Source organism: Mandrillus leucophaeus, unplaced genomic scaffold, assembly GCF_000951045.1.
Source record: "Mandrillus leucophaeus isolate KB7577 unplaced genomic scaffold, Mleu.le_1.0 Scaffold295, whole genome shotgun sequence".
NCBI lineage: Eukaryota > Metazoa > Chordata > Mammalia > Primates > Cercopithecidae > Mandrillus > Mandrillus leucophaeus.
In genome coordinates this window covers 1,769,697-1,788,956 of record NW_012103087.1, presented here as the reverse complement: position 1 = coordinate 1,788,956, position 19,260 = coordinate 1,769,697, and the positions used below count along the sequence as shown (strand labels likewise).

Here is a 19,260-nt window from a genome sequence, read left to right as displayed (position 1 = left end):
ACAGTATCCCTTTAATAGTCTTCCTCTACAAATACAGAATGACAACGTTTCATTTCCCGCCAACCCCGAGACAGAGTCTTGCCCTGTCACCCAGACTGGAGTGCAGTGGCGCGATCTCAGTTCACTGCAACCGCCGCCTCCCAGGTTCAAGCAATTCTCGGGCCTCAGCTTCCTGAGTAGCTGGGATTATAGGCGTCCACCACAATGCCAGGCTAATTTTTGTATTTTTTAGTAGAGACAGCGTTTCACCATGTTGGCCAGGCTTGTCTCAAACTTCTGACCTCGTGATCTACCTGCCTCTCCCTCCCAAAGTGCTGGGATTACAGGTGTGCGCCACTGCATCCAGCCAACAACGTTTAATTTTAAAAGGCGGATTTCTAAGTTCCTCCAAGGACTAGCAAAATCAAATTAACATTGAGAATCTTTTAGGAAACAAACTTCTTTGTAGCTGAACTCTCAGCATGAGATGCTACCCAGATTTCTATTTCATCTTGTGCCCGAGGTTTGGACTAGATACAGAACTGGCTTCTCTCTTCTGTGACTATCAAAACTCCAAGGTGTCATTTAGTGCAATGCATTAACCTATTGGCCAAGCATAGCTAAGTAAAGCAATGGCAAAGTCGAGGTGAGCTGCGTGTTAGGAGGCATCTGAACAACTGTATTTGTCCAGCAAAATCTATGCGGATGCCTTATACCTCCGAGAGCAGAAGTACAAAGGACATGGAAACAGCCGGTGGGGAAGGTGCCATGGATAGCTGTGCTTCCCCAACCTAGAAAATTCACATTATCGTTAAAAGGTAGCAAGTGCAGAAAGTTTTGAAGTCAGCATTTAGCCTTTTTTCTAAATCCTGCTGATAGTGAGCAGAGTGGTAGGAAATCCTAAAACAGCCACTGTTTTCTTTATGTTGGCATTAACAGGCAACATGAAGGGTTTAAGAAAAACTTTGTTGGAAAATGTCCACTTTGAACAGCAAGGGATTTGGTGTCTATTCCAATTTCTTTCTCGCCCCCTCCCTTTCTGAGAGGGGAATTCACTCTTAAGTTGAAAAGCAAACAGCCACAAAAGCATTTCCAGGTACAAAGCCACTGGGTATGTTCTAGCCTTTTGGTAAAGTCTCCTAGGTCTCTAGCCACAGTTGGTTTTATGTTCCAGGCATCAATCCACGCTCATGATTGATACCATACACCTGTATGTCATTCGGAGGTTCACCCAGCTCGAGCAAATTATATTTTAAAACTGCACTGATCAAAAAAAAAAAAAAAAAATCAGGGGAAGGGATTTCCTAGCTCTCAAATAAAAATGTGCAATGGAGCGCTTACTAAGTAAACAGAAAACATGGGCAGCTGAGAAATCAATTTAGCTGAACAAACAATGTTCCATGTAATGAACTACTAATTATCCTTTTATGCCATGTCAGTCTGAGTGATTACAGAGCTGTGCAGTTTAATTTGACGTTTGAGCATTGCCTTGCTCCATTAGCTTCATATAAAGCTACAACACATTCAAAAGCGGGGGGGTGGGGGGTTCTGTATTTATCTGGAACTAAGTAAGCACCTGTATTAATAATAAGACTAGAATCTCAGAATCTTTTTAAAAATGTGCTTTTAATATGAGGATGAATAAAGCATGGAGAACCGGAGGGAGTGTGAAGATCAAACCAGGTGTCTTTTGGTCAGTGGAGGAAACACCCGGAAGCAGTGAAATGCACTGGACTTATTGCAACAACCCCAGCTACTGAAAATGCCACCCTCTCCACGACGAAGCACCACCAAATCCCAAGCTCCAAGCAGCTGCTGGGCTGGGAGGCCGAAAAGGCAAGAAGACACAGAGCAGGGTTGAAATGAAGAAGGAACTCTTTTTCAATGAGACTCATTACATTATGCAAATCCTAAAAAATTGTACCCTGTGTTGTAATGAGAATATGACTGCATGGGAAATGTGGGTTACAACTCTTGACTTTACCTGCTTTTCACATATTTTCACATAGTGAGTAAAATCGCTGTGGGAGGAAACGGCAATGTGGGGATTTTTATTTTTAATTCCATCCAATTCAACAAATAACTCACTGAGTTCCTGCCATGTGCCTGACCTGTGCTAAATGTATGGAGGATGAAGAGAGAAGTAAAAATACGCAAATCCTTCAAGGATTGGGCAGTCTTTATATCTGAGCCACATTCCATTTCTTTAACTTGCTGAGCAAAAAAACTGGCCTTCTAAGGCAGTGGTTCTCAACTTTGGCTGCACATTGGGATTACCTGGGGACGCTTAAAAAACCCAAAACCTGGATTCCATTTCCAGACATTCTAATTTGATGGCTCTGGGAGAGTCATTACTTTTAGACCTACTTAGGTAAATCTAATGAGAAGCCATTATTGCAATCCACTGCCATGTTGACTAAAGTTTTATCTTCAAATTATGCCATTTACTCAACCCACAAATATTTATTGAGTACGTATGAGGCATTTGCACTGCACTGAGGCTTGTGAAACTCTGTGCAGTGTTTTCATCTGAGCAACAGGTTATACCTCCAAAGTGTCGGCTCTGGTCACTAGACCGCTGGAATTAGGATCTTCAGTGAGCAAGGGTTTCATAACTCACTTTTTTTATCCCCAAATCAGACAATGATTAAGAAAACAAATTCACTGCTTAGCACTCATTTTTCGAGCCAGTTTTTTTTTTAAAGTAAATAGAATAATATTGTCAGTTAAATCTATGATAAAGAGTCTTACGAAAGATGTAAAGCTGTGATACAAGGATTCCCCAACCAAGAGAGGAAAGAATCACCCATCTTTTCAGAGAACATTACAGGTAGAATTGCACAGCACTTCAGAAAGGAAGATCTCAGTGTCCACAAGTATTCCTATCCCTACTCAGCAGATAGACAAATGGGGTTGGCAGGATCAAGTGGCTCCCTTGAGGTCAAACATTTAGTAAGTAACAAACTGGGATTTTAAAGGTAGTTTTGGGCCCAGCGCGGTGGCTCATGCCTGTAATCCCAGCACTTTGGGAGGCCAAGGCAGGTGGATCACCTGAGGTCAGGAGTTCGAGACCAGCCTGGCCAACATGGCGAAACCCTGTCTCTACTAAAAATACAAAAATTAGCTGGGTGTGGTGGCAGTCACCTGAAATCCCAGCTACTTGGGAGGCTGAGGCAGGAGAATCACTTGAACCCGGGAGGCAGAGGTTGCAGTGAGCCAAGATTGCACCATTGCACTCCAGCCTGAGCAACAAGAGTGAAACTCCATCTCAAAAAAAAAAAAAGAAAAGACAGTCTTCTGACTCCTTGAATCACAGAATCTCAGAGCTGGAGGAGATCTGTCATGACTTAATTCAAACCCTTTCTGGTGAGTTCCCTGAGTTCCAAAGAATATGAGTGACTTGGTCAGTCAGCCAGTGGCCAAATAGCATTTAAAACCTTAAGACTGAAATTCTGTCTCCCAACTCTCAGGGTAGTGTTTTTGTCTCAGCAATAGATTATATTAATACCTCTGATGGGCCAGCTCTGGTGACTAGACACTGAAATTAGGATATTCAGTGATCAAGGGCAACTCACTCGTTTTAATCCCAAATCAGATGATGATTAAGAAAACAAATTCACTGCCTAGCACTCAATTCTCAAGTTAAGAAAAGTAAGTAACTAGAATAATACCATCAGTTAAATCTATAATAAAGAGACTTTTTCAGGATCCCAAATCTTTAACTAATTTGTGTACCTGGAGCCTACTCCTTCTCCATGGCTATATCTAGGACACATAGGCAAGTATGTTCTTTATTACTAGTTAAGTCTGAAGTTCTCCATCCAGGCTGCCCATTAGAATCACCTGGTGTGCTATTTTAACATATCCATGCCTGGACCACATCCCCAGAAATTTTGATTTAATTGGTCTTGGTGGGTTCTAGGTATCAGTATTTTTGGAAAAGCTCCCCAAGTGATTCTGACGTGTAGCAGGGTGAGACCACTAACTCAAGGAGTTGCCCTCAAATATATTGGGCCACCTATTATTTCAGGTGCTCCTCTTCCCCCTGAGCAGACGGTCAGTATGGGAGAAGCTCCATTCTCCTTCTCCAGGCCTTCTCTCCCCCAGGATCTACCAGGATTCCTTTTTGGCCTTTTAAGACAAAATAGCTTCTCCCAAGCAAGGGATGATCAGGCCTCACGTTAAAAGAGAGACTTTTTTTTTTAATCCTAAAAATATCTGGCCAATACTCCTTAAAACTGTCAAGGTCATGAAAAACAGGGAAAGACTGAGAAACTGCCACAGACCAGAGAGGACTAAGGAAAAAATGACAAATAAATAAAATACAGCATCCTGATTGGATCCTGTAGCAGAAAAATAAAATACATTATTAGAAAAATGGGTGAAATTCAAAGGAAGTCTAGAGTTAATAGTAATGTATCAAAAAATTGATCTCTTACTTTTGATAAATTACCAAGATAATATAAGATGATAATATAGGGAAAGCTGAAACTGGTTGAGGGGTAAAAGAAAATGTTCTATACTATCTGTAATTTTTCTGTAAGTATAAAACTATTTCAAAATTTCAAAAAAAGCTTATTTTTAAAAAAGAGGGAGTGGCTGGTCACAGGGGTTCACACCTGTAATCCCAGCATTTTGGGAGGCCTAGGTGAGTGGATTACTTGTGGTCAGAAGTTCAAGACCAAGCCTGATCAACATGGTGAAATCCCATCTCTACTAAAAATACAAAAATCAGCCTGGTGTGGTGGCGTGCACCTGTAATCCCAGCTACTCGGGAGGCCAATGCAGGAGAACCGCTTGAACCTGGGAGGCAGAGGTTGCAGGGAGCCAGATCGCACCACTGCACTCCAGCCTGGGTAACAAAGCAAGACTCCCTCTCAAAAACCAAACAAACAAACAAAAACAGAGGGAGCAACTTTTTTAGGTGCACTCAAATATATTGGGCCACCTATGATCTTCAGGGGCTCCTCTTTCCCCTGAGCAGAAGGTCAGTATAGGAGGAGCTCTCTCAAATGTAAGAATATGACAGATTGCTTACCTCACCTGGTTTTAGTCATGATACCATTTGCTCTCCCTCTCAAAGCTTTACCCCTTGGTAGCATAGCTAATTGCCTGTGTCTGAGGACTCCACTTAGTCCTTAAACTATTCCATAGCTCCAGGAGGAGATCTGACTTCTCCCCAGAGGTTAGAAGCTATCACAGACAATTCTATCAGTTACAAGTATAGTGTTGTGTATTAGTCACATGGAAAAAGCAGAGGATTGTAGCATTATACCAAATTTCAACTCAGAAGAATATAGCCAGGCTGCCATACTCTGAGACATGAAGCTACACGGTGTAGTCGTCATAACAGTATCTCCATTGTGTTGGCAGCACCATTTCTACTGTCATGTTCTTACCACGCTCACATGCATATTTTATGATCTTACTGAATGCAATGTGTTCTGTACATATTACATATGTAGTCTCCAAGCACATTAAAAACAGCTGCTGCCTAGCTTCCTGTCTGTTTTCCCAGCCTGTGAGCCTGGTTCCCAGGCTGACTTCCAAGATTCTTCTCCTTAAGAAAAAAAATGAATGAACTATTAGCAAGTGATATTTGGCCACTAGATCTTCAGAACGATCTTCATGGGAGCTTACTGTAGCTGAAAGGAGTATAACTTCCTAACAGAAGAAAGAAGAGCTAGCTCCCTTCATTTCTATTTGAAGAGAAACCAGCTCATGGCCAGTGCAGTAGTTTTGTTACTAAAAATACAAACCCACTTGGTTCTGATCTGACACCCACTAGAATTATACTACCTGTATCCCACCGGCAAAGAATGTCCTAGGAGCTTGCTAGACAGTGTCTCTTGGAGGTAAAACAAAAATAAGAGGCTGGGAGAAGAAGATGCTAAAATGTGGCCTTAAAACAAGGCTTTTTTATCCAGTCGAGTCTGTTCTCTCCCTAGAGCAGAATAGGGTGTTTTAGCTTTGACCAGAACTTGGATAATGTTTTAAATTAAACCTCTCCATTGGGCCTGCTTCTGACTTTCCATCAGCCAGGACAGGATTTCGGTTGCAGTATGTTCCAGTGCGGAACCTAGAGGCTAGGTGGTCTGTAATTGGACCATGCACAAATTGTCTCTCCACTCAGCCTCCCGCATCCTTGTGTTGTGCGTATCTACGTTCTCCACTAGATTATAAACCCCCATGAAGGAAAGAATCATATATTATTCATTTTGAGGTCCTTTGCTATGCCTGCCACAGTGCCTGTCAAATAGCAAGTGTTCAACACATGTTTGTGGAATATGTCTTGTAGTTCCTTAAGTGGCAAGGCTTCCTGTGGAGCTCGTTTACAGCTGCAGTCAGGATCCCTGTAGTCACGCCAGCAGGGGAGGTCAGGGCAATGCTCAGTCAAAACTCAAATGGATGACCCTATGTTTCGCTGCCCACCCTGGAGAGAGTATGGGTTGATTCATTGGAGACTGAAGGGAATGCTAGAAGCATCTCAGAGGCATGCACTATGGTCCCACATGTTTTCTCGTCTTTAAGTCAAAGGGAAATCATCGTTATTTTACTCCATGGTGCAGAATTCATTACCCAAAATGCAATGTTACAAGTATGTGTCAGAAAGGAGACACAGAATACAAGGGCACTGGGGACTAAGGCAAAGAAGAGACAGAAACTCTTTTAGCACAATGGTATACAGATGACTTGGAAGTAAGAGATTGCGGTGACATCGTCCATAACAAATGGACTTACAGTAAAGCACACAAAACAAAGCCAGGAGAAAACATATTCTTTTTTTTTTTTTTTTTTTTCCTGAGAAGAAGTCTCACTCTGTTGCCCAAAATTTTTTTAAAGAGAGAGAAGGAGAGTAGAAAATAATATCACCCAGGCCAGAGTGCAGTGACACAATCTTGGCTCACTGCAACCTCCACCTCCTGGGTTCCAGCGATTCTCCTGCCTCGGGCTCCCGAGTAGCTGGGACTACAGGCATGCACCACCATGCCCAGCTAATTTTTGTATTTTTAGTAGAGATGCTCTTTCACTATGTTGGCCAGGCTGGTCTTGAACTCCTGACCTCGCGATCCGCCCACCTCAGCCTCACAAAGTGATGGGATTACAGGCGTGAGCCACCATGCCCAACCAAAAACACATTCTTTTACTGTTAAGTTGGAGACATCATCCAACCTGAGTCCACAAGGGATACAGACTAAAGAAAGGAATTTCTATTCCATTCCACCCATCTCCAACCACTTCAACTGGCATAAAGTTTCAGTTTTATACTCTAGGACCTTCCTAAGAAGGTCCCCCCTCCTTTCTTACAGAGCCGCCCACTCAATCTTTTTTCTTCCACACCTCTTTGGCTTTAAAAATACTTTATTTCCTCCCACCAGGGCTCTACCTTGAGCTAAGCATCCAGGTGCTTGTCAATCACCAACAATATGCATTTATGTTGCTGGACTCTGAAGGTAGCCAACTAAAGAACATAGAGAACCCTTAGTAATTACCTTTCATCAGGATACAGTATTTATAAATTAACCATACCCGTCATACTGCCAGGTTAACCTCTTGCTAGCATATCTCCTTTATGTCATGAAGCTAAAAAAGCGTCAGATTCTTTCCTTACTTTAAATCTTGCTGCTTTCTTGTGTTCAAGCACTCCCCTTGTATTTCCTGTGTACACATCTATCTTGCTTATTCAACTGACTGTAAGGTTGTTTGAGGGAAGAACCGCGTCCCTAATGTTTATTGTAGATTTAGTATGTGCTGGGCCCCAGTAAAGAGTAAAATACTTTGGGAGGCCGAGAAGGGTGGATCACCTGAGGTCGGGAGTTCAAGACCAGCTTGACCAACATGGTGGAATCCCATCACTACTAAAAATACAAACATTAGCCAGGCGTGGTGGCAGGCACCTGTAATCTCAGTTACTCGGCAGGCTGAGGCAGGAGAATTGCTTGAACCCGGGAGGCGGAGGTTGCAGCGAGCCGAGATCATGCCACTACACTCCAGCCTGGGCAACAAGAGTGAGATGCTATCTCAAAAATAAATAAATAAATAAATAGAGTAAAATGGTGAGGAAGAAAAGGAAAAATACCTGAGACATTCTGTGCTTTTATTTCAAGTCCTTAATTTTGTGTATTTTAAAATAAATCGTATATAAGATGCTTGTAAAATAATCTTGGCCATTTTGGCTGCCAAAATCCAACAAAGTCTGAGTCATCTTATTCATTATTTTCATGTGTTAAAAATTCTTCTCTGCACACAGGTGCAGGCTTGCATGTATATTCTTCAGCCAATCTAGACAACTAGTTTCTCTTCTAACTTGGCCTATCCTTTTTGGCCTAATATTAATCAGATTTCTGCTGAGATTATTCTGTGTAACAGGCAACCCGCAAAATCCCAGGAATTCATAAAAACTAATATTTATTTTCACTCACAGGTTTGTATAGCTGCTGTCATTTGACTGATTTCAGCTGCGCTGATCCGGGCAAGGCTGGACTTAAGCCAGAGCACTTTCAGGTTTGTTTCCACGTGCCTTCATCCCAGACCTCAGGCGGAAGGGGCAACAGTCACCTGAGATGAGCTGTTCTCGAGACAGACGGAAGAAGCTTCAAGAGGGCTGGCAGAACTTACCATGCGTCTTTTGAAGTCTGTACTCACAAACACCATGCGGCTACTTCCACCCACATTTCATTGGTCTAAGACAGTTACAGGGCCAAGCCCAAAGTCACTGGAGGTAAGGGAGCATGCTCCTGCCTGAACAGTTTGGAAAATAAGATGAATATCTGCTGTTTAGTGATCTAGTCTATCATAAGCCTATCCAATTTTATGCTTACTATTTCATTTGACTGAAATGCCCCTACTATCCACAAACCTACCCATTTAAATCTGGCCAATCCTTCAAGTCTCAGTTCAAATGTCACCTCTTCCATCAAACTCTCTCTGGTGTCACTGGGCAAATATAAGCATTCTTTTTTCAAAACTCCAAAATCTGTATAGCTCTGGAAGAACTGCACTGCAACCCTCTTTATGTGTAATATCCCCTATAAAATCCTAAACACCTTTTAAAAAAAGGTGGGGGATGTAAGCAACTCATCTTTTTAAAACTAAAACCAACATCATCTAATGCCTCTAGCATGGTAGACAGCATATGTGACATAAAGAAATTAATATGGGCCGGGCACAGTGGCTCATGCCTGTAATCCCAGCACTTTGGGAGGCTGAGGCGGGCAGATCACAAGGTCAGGAGTTCAAGACCAGCCTGGCCAAGATGATGAAACCCTGTCTCCACTAAAAATGCAAAAATTAGCCAGGCACAGTGGCGGGCACCTGTAATCCCAGCTACTTGGGAGGCTGAGGCAGGAGAATTGCTTGAACCTGGGAGGCAGAGGTTGCAGTGAGCCAAGATAGGGCCACTGTACTCCAGCCTGGGTGACAGAGCAAGACTCTGTCTCAAAAAAAAAAAAAAAAGACAAGAAAAAAGAAAGAAATTAATATGTATGCCTGTGTATGAACATATGACTGGAGGGTGGGAGTGTCTACATAAAGGAGAAAATGTAACAATGATTAAAGATTCCAACTCTGGCATCAGACAGATCTCAGTTCAAATCCTGTCTTCCCCTGTCCTTGGCTGTGTATCTTCTGGAAACGTAGTCAACCTATTTGTACCTCAGTTTTCTCAGCCATAAAATGGAAATTATAACAATCCACGTAAAAGTTGAATACAGGATAAGCATCTAATAAGGGGGGCTATTTTATTATTACCATATACATTATGGTAAAATGTTATTTCTCTTATTATATACAACGTGATGAAAATATTTTCTAAATAAGTACATACTGACAGGGACTAAAAGGGAACATGTGTTAGGGTAGTAGGATTGTAAGTAAAACATCCTCTTTTTTATTTCCTTCATGGATAATATGGTTTTGTTTATGTAATTAAAAAAATTAAACATCTATTTTCCTTGGTGTTCAGCCAACTCCGGGGGGGGACACCCATATGGACCTACCCTGCTCCATAGAAATGACTTTTTGAACAGATGCTCTGTGTCAGGCCCATTATAAATCCTTTTTCTTATTCTCACAATAATCACATGAGGTAAATAATTTGCCCATTTTATAGAAGAGAAAGGTGAGATTCTGAGAGGTTACATTATTTGTTCAGGGCTCTGCAGTTAGTAAGTGGGAAATATGGGAAATAGATATCAGGCCTGACTCTGAAGCTCAGACTTCCTTCTCCACCCCACATTCCTGTCCAGACTATTTCACAGGCAATTTATAGTGTGAAAAACAAACCAGCAGAACTACACAGATCCTGGCTCCCAGTACCATTCTCTAAAAAACAGGAGAAACGGCTGATTCTAGAACTATAGCAGGAAAAATACAAGGTCAGCCTGGACCATCTTGTAGGGCCAAAAGGTAAGGAAGTACTGGAGAAAAAAAAGTTTTGAAGAAGACACACACACATACAAACACACACAGATACAGTTATGTCTAAGGGGCATGAGAGCCAACTGAAAGAGCTTCCAGTCAAAGGTAGAACAATTTGAGACACAAAGTTAAATAGTGTTGGATTATAGCCCAAAGCATAAAATAAATATCCGTGAGTCAATACTGATATAAATAAATGATTGACTAAAGAAATAAATGAGGAAGAATAGACAAGTTTACCATGCAGAAGACTGCCAAATAGCTTGTATGGATACTCCACCCTAAAGGAGGTGAAATATAACTCCTTAAGTACAGACTGCACATGGTAACTTCCTTCAAAAAGCACAGTATGAAAAGGGGTGGGGAAGAGTAACTTTATAGCAGAGAAACCTGACAAACACTACCTCAGCCAGGCAATTAAGGTCAACATCAATAATGACAAGCAATGTTGATAGTAAGTATGCTTGATATGATGTCATGAGAATGGCACTTTACCTCTGTAGTTTCCCTCCCAGAACCTCGTAACCCCAGTCTAATCATGAGAAAATTCTGAGGGTTCCCTTAATGAGACATCCTACAAAATTCCTGACCAGTACTTCTCAAAAACCATCAAGGTCATCAAAAACAAGAAAAATCTGAGAAACTGCCAAAGTCAAGGAAACTAAACTGGACAGGATTCTGGAGCAAAAGGAACAGTAGGTGAAACCTGAGGAAATCTAAATAAAAGCATGAACTTTGCTTAATAATAGTGTATCCATATTAGTTCATTAATTGTGACAAACGTACCATTTTAACATAAAATGTCAGGGGAAACAGGGTGGGGTGTATATGGGAACTCTCTGTACTATCTTCGCAACTTTTCTGTACATCTAAAACTATTCTAAAATTAAATTTTTATTTAGAAAAACAAAATCCAGAGCCTATTCAGGCTACGTAATAAGTAAAAACGAGTTTCAACTCTGGAATTGGCCCTGGAAGAATCTAGACTACAGGCTAGAAAAGGATTTTCTCGTTTTCTTGGAAAACAAGAAAGTACCACGTGACAAAACGCTTGCATTCCGTCACATTTTAAAGCCGACTGGCCTAACCAAGTGGCTATCTGATGATCCCAAATGAGGAAGCAATTTGCCAAGTCATAAAGCAATCTATTCCATGGTTATCTGATGACATCTATCAAAGTCCCCCCTGTTATCTTTCTTACAGCACACATTATTCACTTCTCTTTTAGAGCTTACCCCTTGTGAATAAGTATTTCAACACTTATCTGCTCAATGTCTGTCTTCCACAGGGCACTGGAGTTTTAAGAGGAAAGAAACCTCTTTCCGCACTGTATTCCCAGAACTTAGCAGAGTGGTACCTGCTAGGTGCTCAATTACTATTTACTGAATGCTTGAATGCCAGTGCAGCCTAGAGGAGCAATGATCAACATTGCTAACTGTGGTGCAGGGAGAATGACAAGCCTGAGCTTTCCAAAGATTGAGGGGCCACTGGGACAAATGTAGCTTCTCTCTCAATCTTACTATCTCTTAGTTCACCCTCCAAGTCACCAAATACAATTATTGCTCTTTTTTTAACTTAAGGTCAGGGGTACATGTGCAGGTTTGTTACCTAGGTAATAATGTGTGTCATGGGGGTTTGTTGCACAGATTATTTCATCACCCAGGTATTAAACCTAGTATCCATTCGTTATTTTTTCTGATCCTCTTCCTCCTCCCACCCTTTGCTTCCAGTACGCGCCAGTGTGTGTTGCTTCCCTCTATGTGTTCACGTATTCTCATCATTTGGCTCCCACTCATAAGTGAGAACATGCAGTATTTGGTTTTCTGTTCCTGCGTGAGTTTGCTAAGGATGATGGCCTCCAGCTCCATCTATATCCCTGCAAAGGACATGATCTTGTTTTTTTATGGCTGCATTGTATTCCATGGTATTTATGTACCACATTTTCTTTATCTAGTCTACCACTGATGGGCATTTAGGTGGATTCCATGTCTGTGCTATTGTGAATAGTGCTGCAATGAATATACGCGTGCATGTATCTTTATAATAGAACAGTTTATATTCCTTTGGGTATATACCCACTAATGGGATTGCTGGATCAAACGGTATTTCTGTCTTTAGGTCTCTGAGGAATTGCCACACTGTCTTCCACAATGACTGAAATAATTTATACTCCCACCAACAGTGCAAATACAATTATTTCAAAGGCTTTCAAACAAGATCAAGGAGTGAAATTTAACCTGTTTTAATCAAATCTAGTCCTAGAAAACACTAAAGTTTCCTAAAATGCAAGGAAATTATAAGATCCACATATTTTCTTTTATATGGCTCATCTGTGCTCTCAGAACTGAGTCTAGTCCAGGCATCACAAGGAAAACCAAGACCCCTAAAAACCACAGGAAACATGTGGCAAAAAGCACTGTGGGGAAAAACCAAAAGCACAGCACAGATTTCAGTAGGGACACTTGGTATTAAGTCTCTCTGGTATATCAATCTTCATTACTATTATTTTATTCTATAAGTGCATTCCAGATCACAGCAAGTCAGTAGTTTTGCCATATCTTTCACTGCCTGGCTTTATGTAAGTGCTGCTAAGAATAAAATTAAGCAGTGGGAGAAAAACATCAGTTTGGTGTCTAAATTTAGAAAACTTGATGAATAAATCTATTAAATCCATCATGGGGAGAGAGAAGAGCAAATCATGTCTTATTGGAAAGATAAAATAAATAGAAAATAAAAGGTGATTGTCTTTATAATTTAGAACAACAAATTTAAATGTACAGCCCCCCCCCTTTTATTTACAAATGAGTATATTGGTTGATTGTGTTATTTTCATTCACATAACCCTCAACTTGAATTTTTAAAAAGACATACTGTGAGGCAAGAAACCATGCAGAGGATCATTATTGGAGCCCTGAATTCTGTATTTATTGGGGAGGGGGGAACCTTTATGAGATCCTACTTATGTGATATAAATCATCCTCTGAAGATCATGGAAAGCAGGTGCCTAACATTCTGCACTGCAGACATCTGGCAGGCTTTTATCCTCACACTCCACCCTCCCGCTCAACATCTGGCAGCCCCTTCATCCCTGCTCCCCACCCCCACCCCCAACTGCCTCCCAACATCTGCCACACACTTCTCTTAACCTCAGAAGCAAATCCAGTCCAAAGCTCAAAGGCACAATGTTCCAGGGGTGGTGACCTGGAGTTACACGCTGGGTGGGAGTAAAGCAGGGTTTGTTTTTATTTTTTTCCTAAACTTTAAATGAATACACAATTCACTTGGAAGTATGCTTTCATGTCACACTGGTTCTCACTGAGAAGCTTGTTTAAAATTGAAATCCATCGTTAATATGAACCTCTTTTTATAAGTTTTAAATCACCTTGGGAATTGGAGGCCACAATCAAAAAAGTATGGGGAGGACAATAATTTTATGCTGATGACATGCATCTTATGAGCAGGGAGAATTAATTCTGATTGGGGAAAAATGGACAGAATGCTTGTGGTTTGTCTATGAAATACAAATCACTTAAAGGAGCTGTCTTAAACCTAATCCAGAACGTTTTGAAACCTATTTAAAGAAGTGAGTGCCATTTGAATTCCACATTAGTTTAGAAATTCTGCCTTATGGCACTCACTGGTTTTAGAACCATCTCACTCATAATCTCCCCCGGTTCTGAACAGGAAGGCAACTTCCTAGTTAGGGCTCACCCTGTAGTACTGCTCCTCACCTGAGTAAATCACCTGACTTAATGCTTCCTACTAACACATTTGTATTCCAGCTACACTACTCTGACAGTTTGCTGTTAACCATTTCACGGTATTTACCTTAGGGTTACCTGAATGAGTAAACTCCCCAACTATTTCCTCCCACACCCACTCTCAGCCACCCATACACACATAATTCTCCTTCTCCTCCCTTCTTCAGACCAACTATTCCTTTCCTTCGAATGAAGAAATGCTCACTGTTTCTTTTTCCAGGGGAACATGAATAAAACCACGTAACCCTGAGTGATCTGGGCACAGGTGACTTCCTGAGGTGGTCCTGGCTCCTGATGAAATAAACATTCCAAACTCAAAGCCACTCTGGGCCTTGGATGGCTGCCAAGATGCTGGATGTATCACAGAGACTCCGCAGGCCAGAGCTCTATCAAAGCATTTTATCATTTCATTCCACACTTAAATTAGTAATTACTTCTGGGATATTATTTAGATTCTGTTGCAGTGTGCAATTTCTTGTTTAAAAGTTTAAATATGTTTAGTGACTATTCCTTTTTTGAAATTCCTTGCACATATGTTTGTCTGGGTTTTTTCCCCCTAACAATCCTTTATTTTGGTTCCAAAGAATGCTAGAACAAAGAGATACATCAACATTGTTTTCTCTTTTGATAGTTACCTGGAGTAGGGAAATTTTTATGCTTATTAAAATCACAGGGGATGGTAAAGTTAGATTGGAAGTAGACTAGAATTGTTAATGGCCTTTGCATGTTGAAGTTATTATTACCAGGATGATGGTGACAAAAATTAAGTCTACAGGGAGAGCACAACAAGCTGAACTGATACATGGTTTACCAGAAAGAGAATGTCAATGGGAGACAGAGGACTTGCCTTCTAGTCCCAGTCTCCGTTTTGTTAGCTTTGTGATGTTTGGGTCTTGGTTTTTCTCATCTAGAATAAGTTTGTCTAAATATAGTTTTCTTAACTTTGTATTATGAAAAAATCTAGAGTAGCTGCAACACTAGAAAGATGGGGGACCAAGAGCAAAGAAAAATCCCTTTGGCTCCAGAAAATCTCCTGAAAAAGAGGAAGGTTTATCAAGCCCCCAAAGCCATCCAGGCAAAGCAGGCACTTTTGGCAAAGAAGGAGCAGAGGAAAGGAAAAGGGCCAGGTTTAAGCGACTGGAATTATTCCTATATGATTCCTGGCAGCAGAAACGTGACAAGGTGAGTCTCAGACGACTAGAAGTGAAACCTCACGCCTTGGAATCACCAGATAAACATTCCTAGGCCTTTGTTGTACGCATCAAAAGGATTGATGGCGTGAGTTTACTGGTGCAGAGAACCATTGCAAGACTTCGCCTAAAGAAAATTTTTAGTGGTGTCTTTGTAAAAGTCGTCCCCCAGAACCTAAAAATGCTGTATATAGTGGAACGTTGTGTGACCTGGGGATTTCCAAATTGTGTGACCGGGAACTCATTTTGAAATGTGGACAAGCCCAGGTCAAGAGTAAGACCATCCGTCTGACAGATAACACAGTGATTGAGGAGCATCTGGGGAAGGTTGGTGTCATTTGCTTGGAAGACCTCATTCATGAAATTGCCTTCCCAGGGAAGCATTTCCAGGAGATCTCATGGTTCTTGCACCCTTTCCACCTCTCAGTGGCCTGCCATGCTACCAAAAATAGAGTGAGCATCCTCAAGGGGATGGGCATATCTGGCTATTGGGGCAAATGCATCAATCAGCTCTTCCCCCTGCTGAACTAGACCCATTCATTTTTATCAATGAAATGGAAGCATGTGTTTTTGTTTTTTGGGGGGGAATTTTTATCAAGTATCTTCAGAGAAGATTGTTTCTTGCTTTATCTTCAAAAACTGGAAAGGAAGGTCAAAGAAAAGACAGTAGCTATGTTCATGGCAAGCACCTCTCATCACAGTCCAGTTCCAAGGAAAAATTCCAGCGTTTTCCACATTGGCTGCCGCCTCGTCTGAAATCAGCACATTCCATGGAGGAAGGAGTCTTGCTTTGTTGCATCTTCTTTCCTAGGGTTTAATGTCGCCAAATGAGTAACTCTAGCATTTATACAAGGCTCCTAAGACTACTGCAGGAGCCGACCAAGCCCAGGGACATATTTGAATCTGGAGATTCTTGGGGCCTGGTTTTGAAAAAGACTTGAAATGCACATAAGAAGAATGGCAAACAAATAAATGTTCTCTTGACTCTGAAAAAAAAAAAAAAAAAAAAGAAAGAAAGAAAGAAAGAGAAAGAAAAAGAAAGAAAGAAAGAAAGAAAGAAAGAAAGAAAGAAAGAAAGAACCTATTTTAAAAAGTAGTGAGAGTAGTATAAGTAATCCAGCTTCAGTAATTATCAATATATCTGGTCTCATCTTTATTGCTTTAATTTGCCCCTCCTTTCCTGCTGTTTTTTTAAAGCAAGCCCTAGACATCATAACATTTCATCTGTAAATATTTGAGTATTTCTAAGAGATAATGACTTTTGCCTTAGCCACATTAATTAATCATTATATCAAAACAAACTAACTGACAAGACCAAAAACAAAAGAACAAAACCACTTAACAATAATTCCTTCAATCCCTTTCAACTCAAACATTTCAAGACCCAAAGCCTACAAGCTAGACCTGAGTCAGGTATAGCCACAGAGTCGTAAGAAATGACGCTTTTTACTCTATTCTATAAATGACAAAGAGTTTTAACATTTTTACCTGATAGGCCTTACTGGTCTCCAATTCTGGACTTCAAACCAAAGAGGAACATGAAAAACATAGAGAGCATTAAGTAAAGAGCCAACCAAAAGGTTTTGGTGTTCAAAAAGAAGGCAGATTCCTTATAAAACTTGAAAGTACTAGAATTATTCTGACTAAAAAGAAGACATGCCAATGGAGTACATTAGAAGCAAAAATCATTCATTCATTCATTCATGTACTTTTTCATTCATTCGTTCGTTCACCAAGCACTAATTGAGGGACAATGGTGACAGGGATGCAATGACACAAACTGTCACCACAGGAAGTGTGACAATAAGCTAGTCTCCATCTTCAATTAAGGAAAAAGTAACACCAATGGGGCTAAACATGCAGCGGGAAGAACAGCAAAATATTGAAGAGGGTTTTCAAGGGACACTGGGAATCTCCTCTCAGAGAGAGGAGAACTTCATTTTTGTTTAGGATGGTTTAAATATGCATAGAGGATAGAAAACATTTTATGGATGCTGTAGGATTTTGTAGACTCCAAATTTATCCTTTGTCAAAAAAGGTATAAAATACAGAATAAATACCATAATGATTTCTATTACCTGATATTTGCATCTGTCTCCTGTTGGGAGTTACCCTATATGTAAAGACAAAATCACCCTAAAAATTTAGATTTTCTGGCTGGGCACAGAGGCTCACACCTGTAATCCCAGCACTTTGGGAGGCCAAGGCGGGTGGATCATGAGGTCAGGAGATCAAAACCATCCTGACTAACACAGTGAAACCCCATCTCTACTAAAAATGCAAAAATTAGCCGGGCGTGGTGGCACACACCTGTAGTCCTAGCTACTTGGGAGGCTGAGGTAGGAGAATCGCTTGAACTTGGGAGGTGGAGGTTGCAGTGAGCCGAGATTGCGCCACTGCACTCCAGCCTGGGCAGCAGAGTGAGACTCTGTGTCAAACAAACAAAAAAGAATTTTTGGTTTGCTCCTCTCTGAAATTGAAAATGTAAAATATAACTCAACTTCACCTCTCCAAACAGAAGTCGAAGGTGTGCGAAACACAATTGGAAGATAGAGAGGTCCATTAACATTTATTTCAGTCTTATTTCTCCTCAATGCTCCTGCTACGAGGATACCAGGCTCTATTATCTGATAACTGTAAGATCTATAAGTTGCTGCATCACCACAGTAATTTTGATATTGGCAATTTAAAAGCCCAGTGACTGAGAAAGACCACCTGAAGTAACTCAGATACCTGCAAAAAGACAGCCTTGAGACAAACAGTGAAGTGATTGACACCCTTATTACTCTTCCCTTTTCTCCCAGCCCATGGCCTTCACCTGGGTTAGCCTTTCACAACCTCCCTTAGATAAGGTTCTGGCTCCTGACTTCATTCTCCTGCCTCCCACCTACCCCAGTCAAAGAAATGCCCCTACCTGCTTCACATTCACCCAGAGTCATTTTTATCATGAAATTAATGTTTTTAAAAGATAATGTGAATGCAAAAACAACTGAATTTGTTTGCTCTCCCAAAATGTCTATTTTCATTTTTATGTAGACCTCCTAAATTCATCAATTGGTCATTAATGTAAAACAGGTGGGTACATACCGCTGAATTTACCAAGAGCTTTCTGATGCATTGTCCAATTTAATCTAATCTCCGCAGCACCCCACTGCCCTCCCAACCCAGATTTGTAGCATTTTACAGATGAAGAAACTGAGGTCCAAACAGACTAAGTTGCTTTTCCATGATCACTCAGAACTAAGAGTCATTTCTGACTTCAAATCCTGCCTCAACATCTGGAAACCTGAGTGCTTATAGTCAGTCTCTCTTATGGAATACAAGCAGGGCCATCACCTGCTTAACTGGGAAAGAAGCAACACTCAACACTCACCCTAAGGTCTGACCCTTTGCAGACTGGTCCTTTAGATTTCTGATTCCAAATGCTTCACTCTTGTTGTTGTTGCTCATTTATTTCATTTTGTTTCCACAATCTCAGCATCCTTAGCTAAAAAAATGCTTTAGCCCTAAGAGACTTTTCATTGTGGACATCTTAGACACTTGTGGTCCTCCAGTAGAGGCAAGGCCTCCAAATGGCACTTCACACTCAGCAGACACCCAGGCCAGCTCTTGAACCCCTGCTTGCCATATAAGAAAGCAAAGTCAGTCAAAAAATAGGGAATGTCTCAGTCTTCGGTGCATGAATGGTCAACTTTGGCACCCTTGGTTGACTTGGTCAGTGATCTGGAAAGATCAGTATAAATAAATCACATAGTTGCCACATTGAAATGAGTGTCACTGGATTAGCCAATGAGTGAAAAGAGAAGCAATCAGACCCCTTTATAAAGCAGACAGTACTACCACCATCCTAGGGTTCACTAAGCCACCTCTGTCTTTCACTACACATAGGGTTTATGTTGAAGGGAAACTGG

General features: G+C 41.0%; 1 pseudogene; it reads left to right on the top strand.

The window, feature by feature from the left end:
• The first annotated feature begins 15,144 nt into the window (after positions 1 to 15,144).
• Positions 15,145 to 15,880, top strand: LOC105543967 (annotated as a pseudogene).
• Positions 15,881 to 19,260: the final 3,380 nt, after the last annotated feature.